The sequence below is a fragment of the Carcharodon carcharias genome, chromosome 8, assembly GCF_017639515.1.
Source record: "Carcharodon carcharias isolate sCarCar2 chromosome 8, sCarCar2.pri, whole genome shotgun sequence".
Classification (NCBI taxonomy): Eukaryota; Metazoa; Chordata; class Chondrichthyes; order Lamniformes; family Lamnidae; genus Carcharodon; species Carcharodon carcharias.
In genome coordinates this window covers 87,424,448-87,435,766 of record NC_054474.1, presented here as the reverse complement: position 1 = coordinate 87,435,766, position 11,319 = coordinate 87,424,448, and positions in this window count along the sequence as shown.

Genomic DNA, 11,319 nt, shown 5'->3' with positions numbered 1-11,319 from the left:
ATATTACTCTCTGGGCAGAATATAACAGAAGGGCGTGGACTGCACACCCCACCCCCTGGAAGACAAGTCAGTGTAGAGCCGATCCACTCCATGCCAGCCCACATAAAGCACTGCATGTGGGCTAAATAGGGGCAAGTGTGTCCCTCACTGGGTAGGAAGTCCTGCCCGTGGGAGCTGCCAACCAATCGGAGGCGGTGAGAAGAAAGTGGGGGTGGTTCTATGTTAGAGGGGGCACCTCCCGGTCCGCATAGGGCAATCCACAAAGAGAGTAATCCCCACTTCCTCCATGCCCGTTGAAATTTTTTTTTAAAAAGCAGCCTGCCCACTCGTGCCTGACAGCCCGTGGCCTTTTATGGCATGGACAGAGTATTATTGAGGTCAGTTGGCTTAGTAACAAGCCCAATTGATCTTGATTATTTATTTAAATATGGCAGGTGGGCTGCCAATTTCGGTACTTACACTCCTCTTTCCCCCCCACCGTACCTGCCCTATTTTATGTGCCCACCTCCCCTGCTCTCTGAAAACACGCCTTGTGGGGCTATGTAAAATGCAGCCATCTGTCTCTTTGCCTTAATATAGTTTGTGAATAGCTGTGATTGCAGCACTCCACTAGCTACAGCCACCCAATTTAAAAATGCCCTGCTTATCCCCACTCTCTGCTTTCTCTCAGTTAACCAATCTCCATCAATGCTGATACATTTCCCCCAATTCCATGAAGCCTTATCATACATGTTAATATTTTGTGTCAGTTCTTATTGAATGGCTTTTTCAAATCCAAACATACATCTACTGGTTCCCTTTATCTACCCTACCAATTACATGCTTAATAAACTCTAATAATTTTTTCAAACATGATTTCACTTTCATAAAACCATGCTGAATTTGTCTGATCATACTATGATTTTCTGAGTGCATTGTTAAAACTTTCTTAATGACAGATTGCAGCATCTTCTCGTTAACTAGTGTCAGGCTAACTGGTCTGTAGTTATAAAAACAAAAAAACTGCGGATGCTGGAAATCCGAAACAAAAACAGAATTACCTGGAAAAACTCAGCAGGTCTGGCAGCATCGGCGGAGAAGAAAAGAGTTGACGTTTCGAGTCCTCATGACCCTTCGACAGAACTTGCGTTCGAGTCCAAGAAAGAGTTGAAATATAAGCTGGTTTAAGGTGTGTGTGTGGGGGGCGGAGAGATAGAGAGACAAAGAAGTGGAGTGGGGGGGGGGGTGGTGGGGGGGTGTGGTTGTAGGGACAAACAAGCAGTGATAGAAGCAGATCATCAAAAGATGTCAACGACAATAGTACAATAGAACACATAGGTGTTAAAATTAAAGTTGGTGATATTATCTAAACGAATGTGCTAATTAAGAATGGATGGGAGGGCACTCAAGGTATAGCTCTAGTGGGTTTTTTTTTAATATAATGGAAATAGGTGAGAAAAGGAAAATCTTTATAATTTATTGGAAAAAAAAAGGGAAGGGGGAAACAGAAAGGGGGTGGGGATGGGGGAGGGAGCTTACGATCTAAAGTTGTTGAATTCAATATTCAGTCCAGAAGGCTGTAAAGTCCCTAGTCGGAAGATGAGGTGTTGTTCCTCCAGTTTGCGTTGGGCTTCACTGGAACAATACAGCAAGCCAAGGACAGACATGTGGGCAAGAGAGCAGGGTGGAGTGTTGAAATGGCAAGCGACAGGGAGGTTTGGGTCATTCTTGCGGACAGACCGCAGGTGTTCTGCAAAGCGGTCGCCCAGTTTACGTTTGGTCTCTCCAATGTAGAGGAGACCACATTGGGAGCAACGGATGCAGTAGACTAAGTTGGGGGAAATGCAAGTGAAATGCTGCTTCACTTGAAAGGAGTGTTTGGGTCCTTGGACGGTGAGGAGAGAGGAAGTGAAGGGGCAGGTGTTGCATCTTTTGCGTGGGCATGGGGTGGTGCCATAGGAGGGGGTTGAGGAGTAGGGGGTGATGGAGGAGTGGACCAGGGTGTCCCGGAGGGAGCGATCCCTACAGAATGCCGATAGGGGGGGTGAAGGGAAGATGTGTTTGGTGGTGGCATCATGCTGGAGTTGGCGGAAATGGCGGAGGATGATCCTTTGAATGCGGAGGCTGGTGAGGTGATAAGTGAGGACAAGGGGGACCCTATCATGTTTCTGGGAGGGAGGAGAAGGCGTGAGGGTGGATGCGCGGGAGATGGGCTGGACACGGTTGAGGGCCCTGTCAACGACCGTGGGTGGAAAACCTCGGTTAAGGAAGAAGGAGGACATGTCAGAGGAACTGTTTTTGAATGTAGCATCATCGGAACAGATGCGACGGAGGCGAAGGAACTGAGAGAATGGGATGGAGTCCTTACAGGAAGCAGGGTGTGAGGAGCTGTAGTCGAGATAGCTGTGGGAGTCGGTGGGTTTGTAATGGATATTGGTGGACAGTCTATCACCAGAGATTGAGAGTCTGTAGTTCCCTGTTTCTCTATCCTCTCTTTCAATTGGACTGTATCTGCTCCAATCCCTTACGTGGTTTTGTCTCAAACTTTGGTTGATAACTCTCCTGTGAAGTACCTTGGGGTGTTTTACTATGTTATAAATGCAAATTGTTGTGGGTGTGGACTTTATTTTGAAAATGTCCTTTTGATCAGTTGAACAGAAAAGCACCAGGTTCCATCAGTAATGAAAGTTTCTGCTAAGATTGGACCTTTGCTGGTCCATATCAGGGCAAGGTAGCATTAACTGACCTATCAATTGATTATTGCCAGTTGAGCTCATTTTGGGAACATTCTTCATTTAAGATGCTTAAACATTTATTGTCAGGGCTGTCAAATGTTAGGTAGTACATGTGTAATTGCTAAAAGTATATCATACTTTCAATAGCAATTAACCACAGCTTAAAATTTGCCAAAGAACAAGAACAAAGTAGGTTGCTTGTGCTTTATTCATTACTGTATAAATACCAAGGAATGATGCATCAACTTGCATTGAAATTGGAGCTCAGTAAAGACAGTTCTACAGAACAGATTTTGAGCTATTATGACTTTATCAATCAGTTCTGATGCAATGAACTAGCCAGGTGTCTCAAATCTATTGACATTAAAGAGATGTAGATCAGCTTTTACCAGCAAAATTTAATTATTCCTGGTTAATGTGGAATAAAACAGTTACTGCAATATTTGTGGTGTGTTTTAAGTGCTTTGATGCACATTGAACATGTTCTGTTCAGAAAATACATTTCTGAATTTCTAAGTGGCCTATTTCTGTGAACTAGCTTTACAGCTATTTAAAGCAAGGCTTCAAAATATATACAGCAAGTAAATTTACTGCACATAAGTGTAAGATACTCAGATGGTGAGACATTCCACAGGGGCCTAGTGCATGGCAGCAATTGTTTTCACGATGGAGTAATTCTGAAAGAGTCGCTTCAAACCTGCTGTGTTCATCTGCCTTGAAATGCCTTCAGAGTGAACCAGAGATCAGCCAGATGTTCCAGAGCTGCCATACTGATCACCTCTGAAGCATACACAGGAATTCCAGGTTTGATGTGGTGGGTTGCGTTCAACTATCACTGCTTTGTTCAGTCTATCTTAACTCAACTCCCAACTAGCTGTTACCAGCAAGGCAAAGATTGCTTTCATAACAAGTATCCTAGGTTAACTGATACAAGAGAACATGCTTATTTTACCTTATGCACACTGCAAACTTAACTGATTGTGCTAACCATATTTCTACATGTCATACAGCTCAGAAAATTCTTGATCTCCACAATTATCATGGCAGAGGAATGACACTGCCTATGCAATATCCATGACTGAGATGGCAAAACAACAGTAAGGGAATTGCAGATACAAGAGATATTTACATTATGTTTGGTGCACTGAGCAAATTTTGACAACAAATATGCTATATGATTGATGGCTGATTGTGACACCATCCTGACTAGCTGCTGTTGAAATGATTTGTTGGATAGTGACATTATATGCAAGCACATTAATCTTAGACACTGTCCCTCGACCAAAGCATTAAACAAGTAGGTTGGGTAAGTATAGTTTTATATAGAGAGGCTGTACTCATTGATATAACTACTGCAGCCTGCTGATATTATCCTTTTGAGGAAGAGGGCCTACAGCCAAATGGGAAGTGGATAGTGATGATTTGAACGCAAAATCCAAGTTTAATCTGGCTATATTTCCACAAGAAAACTCCTGCCGACCAACTGTGAACACCTATCATTTGAGTGGTGAATTGTAGAGTTAGGAGGTATATATATGCAATGTTTCACTTTGTGAATAGATCTAAAACTGAGTAAAGATTGACATCTGCCCCCTCATTCAACTGGCTATAAGAAGTTTGACACATTCCACCACTGCAGCAGCCACATTAAACTCTGGCATCTTTCTCCAACAAAACATAGTGGGAATATACTGGAAAAAAAAGCCAGTGGCAGATTACTTGGCACAGGATGCATTGATCAACTAAGCAAAACAGGAAGGTTAAAACATCCAGAAATAGTTTCAAATTGCTGCAACAAATTTTGGGTGAAATCTCTTTGAATCCACTTCATTTTTGTCATTTAGATCAGATCCCACAGTTCATCCTGTAAAGCTTTCCATATAATTTAGTTAGCGGTTAATGGCTTTATCACATTAAGATGAGAAGTTACCAATGTCTGAAATCACAGCTCTCTAACATAATCTTGTCTAATTTGTAGCATTGCACAGTTTTAATCCATATCGTCTGAATGTAAGCAAGATAGTGAGTTTGACCTTTAACCAACAGGATAGCAACATGAACGTGAAACTGGTATGAACAAATGTGTATGCATGTTTCCAATTTAGAAATGACTAGCCTGCAGCAGTGGTTTAAACTGCTCTGCAGATTATTTCGTCTGTTTTTTATCTAGGTCTTTGGATTTACTCAGACTTACTGTATAGATGATTGCTTCAGTAAAATAACAATCATCCAAAAGTTAGAGTTCAGCTGTTTTTTTTTGGGGGGGGGGTGGCGAGGTGAGGGTGGGCAAGAGATGCTCCTGAATTCTACCACACTTTTCTCCTATCTTTCCCCTGTACATTCCTTGGCTTAGTTGAGGCCATGAGAATTTTCATGCAGACCAGCACTGTGCAAAGGTAACCTTCTTATGGTAAATTTTTCATTCTACCAACCATACACAGTGCTGATGATAAGAATAAATTCACATTAAAAAGCAGTTGCATTATCTTGCCTTTGAAAAAGGGGCTGGGTGATCACCCAATTTAGAGGAAAGGATTGTAGGTTATACGTTCAGGCACTGTGCTCCATTGAGTAACTGATGATGTGTGGGTATAGCCCATTGAAATGGCATCTGGTTAGTATAGAACACCATTGATAGTAATTTTAGAATAATATCTTTATGTTTTTACTTTACTAAGCCCAGGGCTAGAGAGAAATATCACCTGGTGTCCTCAGTTATTTTGATTATAGCTCGTTAGCTCCTTCTAATTGAATTAGACTTAGTAGTGACAGCGCAAAGTGTATATTCAGGAAGAACGGATTCAATGAAACAAAGAGCATTTTAGCATTTACATTTTCTGATGTGTGTTCCTCACTCAGCAGAGTTGGTTTGGGCCAGCAAAGCTCTTCCCCATTAATACTTAAGTACAAATGTCAATCAAAACTGAATTAGAAATTGGTCCTTTGTCAACATTCTAATCTTCCTACATCGTAGCTGCTAAAATATCTGAAGTAGAATTCAATTATTGAACAGTGACAGATTGTAAGAAAAATATTCAACTTGATCACAAAGTAGAAAGAGGCGACTTTACCTGGATATTTAGCAGGTGGACGAGCATCAAACCAGCATGACATGATCAGTTTTGGGAATCAAGCAAGAACAGGTGAGTAAGTCATTGCACAGCTATTTACCGGTGCACCAGCCCTCTCCTGGCAAGCGGAGCTGGTAAAAATTCCACACAAACTTTTTAAAACAAACATGGGATTACTTATGGTAAATTCTGCATTGTGCAGGACCCACATATTGTTTATAAATATATAGCTCCACTTATCAGCTCTTTGCTCCATGACATTTCACAGTTCAATTTCAAATGCTAAATATTACAAAGAAAAAAGAATTGAGTAATTGTTGAATTAATTAATAAGCTATAAACACTTGTAGATATAAAATACCACGGATGCAAACCACAAATAAATCATGATTGCTTACAAGCTCTATGCAGATAGAACAGATCAACAACCACACCTCTGAGTTATCATTTATTCTCCAGAACTGAGTAATATGAGATGCATTCCCATTTTAGCCTTCATTAATTTTAAGGAACAGGTAGAAGTTTGCCTTCACAGCCGAGATAGTAGTCTGGCTGTGCAGAATGCTCATCTGATGTAGAACCTACCCGATCTTCAATGGAATGAAAAAGTAATTGGGACAGATAACAAGCCTGCTATCTGCTCTGGCAGACCACCTCCTAGATGGTGAAGTGCAAGTAAGTGAAACATTGAGACTCCAAGGGCAGGGCAGGTTATGATGACTTTACTTAACAACAACAAAAGACATGTATTTATATAGCACCTTTAATGTAATAAAACATCCCAAAGTGCTTCACAAGAGCAACAGGTCACATAAGGAAATAGTAGGGCAGATAACCGAAAATTTGGTCAAAAAAAATAGGCTTTAAGCGCCCTCTTAAAGGAGGAAAAAGAGGCAGAGAAGTTTAGGGAGAGAATTCCAGACCTTTGGACCCAGGCAGCTGAAGGTATGGCCATCAATGGTGGAGCAATTGAATTAACAGGCATGGTTGTCAGGTTCTCCCAGGTGCATGAAAATCAAAAAATTTAAAAATCGATAGAATCAGTTACCCTGGACATGCTTTTCAACACAAAGGGCAGATCATCCCAGAATTGCACAAAGTGTGGTAGCGAGCAGGAAAAATGTTGTTTTTCCTGCCGGCCACAATGGCGGATTTTCACGCCATACCCTTCCATTCCTGGCGCATCCTGCCTCATTAATAATACATTCACAGGAAACACTCCGAATTGCTGGCAGATGAGCTCGGATTTGCCCAGCTAGCCATGACCTCAGCACTTCCTTGCTCTGGGTGCCATATTCAAAGCACGCCAGAATGCAGCCTACTTCCTGTCTGCAGACCAGGTGACAGATAGCCCTGAAAGCAAAGAGGACGGTAGCCCCTAAATTTAGTGATGCCTCTCTGGGGCGCCTGCTGGATGCAGCGGAAGACTGCTGCAATGGTCTCTACCCCTGCTCTGGCTGCAGGGGGTCCAGAGTCACCAAACTGGTCTGGGAGGTGGTCAGCGCTACAGTGCATAGAGGACGCCAGCCATCCAGTGCAGGAAGAGGATGAATGCTTTCATCCATTGTGCCAGGGTAAGTCAGCCACCTCATCACTCTTAACTCACACACTCACAAACCCATCACAGATCCACAGGGATCTCGCACCTCAAGGAACAACACCACTAACTCTCACACACACACCCTCACATCTCCATCAGGCTCATGTCCTCTGGAGCTCACATCCCCATCCTGTCCCGTCCCTCACCACACAAACATTCCACCCAGTGCCATGCGCTCTGCTCACATTCTCTCCATCTGTTTTCATGCAGGAGAAACTGGCTCACAACAACGGGGAGAGGTCCCAGACTGGGGTGGAGTGGCCCACATTAGGCCCTTCTCTGACTTTGAGGAGCGCGCCATTGCACTGACTGATGAGGACATGGACCGTGCCTATGGCAACGGTGAGTTTGGCGGCAAACATCCATGTGAGGATCCTGCACCACATCATCCCTCTCTCAACACAACTGTGAGTGCTCTCTCTCATGCTTTTGACTCTGCTGCCATGCATTCATTATCTCTATTTTGGTTCATAGGGAGCTCTGCCAAGCGACTGACAGCCTCAGCCAGCCAGTCCCTTAGTTCCATCCAGATCCTCACTTCCAGCCAAGAGGATACCTCCTCCATTGAAGAGCTGGAAATAAGCAGCCTGGAAGACCTATCACAGTGATTACCCACACCCGCACCAGCGCAGAGAGACACACGTCAGTGGGAACTAGATCTAGAACAGGCTCGGATTCACAATCTGGTGGTCACCGCACGGACATGTGTCTATAGCTGGAGAAGGCAGGTTCAGCCAAGCTCCCCGGTACTCAGAGGACTGTTGGGGAAGAGGCATCTTTGTGGTCCGAGTTAGATGACGAGCCTCTGAATTTAAATTTCCAACACATTGTGGAGAGTCAGCAGAACATGGAGGCACATCACGCAGAGCTGTTGGAAGCCCTCTAACAGAGAAGCACAAGAGTCAGAAGAGTGCGTCGGCCTGATCTCTAATGAAGTGGTGCCTACAGGTGCAAGTATGGAAGTCTCCATGGGAATGATGCGGACACTATGGAGACCCTGGTCCAGCAGAACATGGAGATGTATGCAGACCTGCACTCCATCGCAGTAGTCATGGGTGAGTTCCTGCAGTGGTGACATGAGAGGGAAATGGGGCACCTCGATGTCCGTCCAGGTGTTCCTTCCCCTCAAGGAGTTAGGTCAGAGCCCTCGGGCACCTGAAGAGAGGAGGAGTGGCAGCTGGACACCACTGGGTTATCCACTCAGGAATCTGAGAGGCTGTCTGTTCCATCCGAGTCCCCTTTGCCTGTGACCCCCTCAAACTCATCCTCTGTCACCGTAGCTGGCCCATAGGCGGACAACCAAAGCAAGCCGGGGTCCTTATGGCCTTGGCTCTCCAGAGGACATAAACCAAAGTTACCAGAGGCAACAGGGCCACCATTGCACAGGATGTCTCCAACCCTGCTGCAGAAGTCAGGGCAGCACCTAGAAAAAGTGGTAGGCCTAGAAAAGTTAAGAAATTCTGATCACAAGTGATTGCATTTTGTCACTTTATAATCTGAAAATATTTCCACTTTCACTGAATAATGTATAATGTTGTCTTTCAGCTTCATGACAGGCTTTATGAGTCCTCCTGCTGCATATCCCCCACCCCCCCCCACCCACTAGGAGTTCAGCTGCATGCAGCTGGACCACGAGTAATTCTGGAGAGAGAAATGTGTGTGTCGCAGAGCCTTTCGGAGCCTTGTGCAAGCACTCTCCCATGCAGGCAGACTGTCATCCATCACAACGTCCTGAGCATTTTCAATACTCCCTGCTGGAGTTCTATTCCAGTTGTCCATCTACACTGACCTGCATCTCCACCCATCCACTGCTCACACTCTCATGCAGCGCCTGTGCCCATCCAATATGAAGCTCAGCAACGATGGTCGAAATCAAATTTTTGATCAGCTACCCTGTTCTTTCCCCTTTCCCAGTCACTCATGTCCTTTCCCTAACCCCCTGGCGACACTTTTCCCCTCTCCACCGTCACCTACCAACCCGAACCCTTGTCTTTCCAAGATGTTCAGATGAACGTGCATGTTTCCTACCTTCCTGAGAATCTCACCCCCATCCATACTGACCTCCACGACCTCCTCCCTCCCACCCCGCAGTGTCTGTGTCTGCCTCCAAGTCCGCACCAACTAACCTTGCTGTCCCATCTACCGATACCAACACACCCTCATCCTCCCACCCTTCTGGCTTCGTCTGCCCACCCTCATACTCACCATTCCCTCCTACCACGCCCACCCTCAGTTAGCTTCCCAGGAGGCAGTCATTGAATCCACAGACCCCTCCCTTACACGTTTACCTAGACATCCCCCATCCCTTGCTCCCTCCTCCCTCCAAACTCCTTACCCCCGAACCCCATTCCTCCTCCAAACTCATTCCCCTCGAACCCCATTACCCCTCCAAACTCCTTGCCCGCCCCTCAAACTCCTTCCCCCTACCCCCACCATCACCGTCCTTCCTGCGGACTCCGTCCCCCCTCCAAACTCCTTGCTGCATTCTCCCATTACACCCTCTACCTCTTGTACTACTTCCTACCCTCTCCCAACCTCACACACCCTGACACCTTCAGCACCCCTCTCCCAACCTCAACTTCCTCTGACACCTTCTTTCCCTCCCTCCCAACATCACCCCCACCCTGGTACACCTTCCTCTCCCAGTTAAACCTAGACCTTCCTTTCCCACCTGCCCCAGTACACCTTCCTCCCCCACTCACAGCTGGGCCTTCCTCTCCTCTCCCCCCCACTGATCATCTGTAGCAGCCTATGGCAAAGGATGTGATGTGAAGCAGACCCGAGACATCAACGGAGGCCTCCCACTTTCCAAAAGCTTTATCATGTCAGAGCCATGTCCATGGGAGTTCACCCAGCATGTGATGCACGTGTTCCTTCAGGGTCTGATAGCTGTAGGGGTCAAGGATCTTCTGTTCCTCAGATCTCCGTGATCTGAGCAAGACCCTAGCGCTAAGTTCTGATTTCTGGACATCACACTTGTCCAGACATGTTCTGGGCCAACATGCTTTTCCGTCAGCCTAATAGCAAATCTTGTGTGGGGGGGTGCGATTCCAGTCGGGCCTTACTTTGCATCCCATTAGTCCATTAATCCCATTAATCTCCAGTGGGATTCGCGTTCCACCAAGCCAGATGCCATCGGATGATCCCGCTTTCACGCTAGCGTAAAACTGATTTTTGGCCTTCTCGCCATATTGTCCCCTCTCTCCTGCCAAGTCTCCCGACACCAACAGGGCTGAAAAGTTCCGGGTAATGTATTTACACAGTTCTTGTTTGTGCTATTTCAACGCAGACCTTAACGCACAAACCAGGAAAGTATATCAAACTGATTTTTGTACAAATTGTATAATGAAGTGCGGGGTAAGTATGTTTAGTTTTAAGATGCATGGTTCAGTCCTATTCACATGTGAAATTGAAATCCTTTGCCAGCAACACATTTTCAGTAGGTTATCACCTATGTTAAAATCATGCATAAGGGAATTTATGTAAGCACATTTATGAATGCACTGAAATAGCACAAAGCAAGAATTAAATCCACTGATAAATGGAAGTAAAATTAAGACTGTTGATTCAGTCAACAATTACTAAAATGGACAAACACCTGCTTTCATTTGTCATAACACAATTTCTAAAAATCAGCAAAATAAAATCATGCTTAAAATCATTAGTTTCTGGCAACTGATTGTTCAAACTTTATAATCCAGATAAAGTATTTCCTTTCAGTTTGATGAGTTGTAAAGCTGGTTTGGCATAACACAATGCTCCCACCTAACACATTTCATTATGCCTTCCCATCTTGGGATAAACATCTGCCCCCTCATTAATATAGATAGAAACCAGTTCCTGTGAGAAATGCTTGGGTGTAATCAGTCTGTCATTTCAAAGTGGAATAAAATGACTATTTTATTATACATACACCATAGTGCCAGCTGTTCTG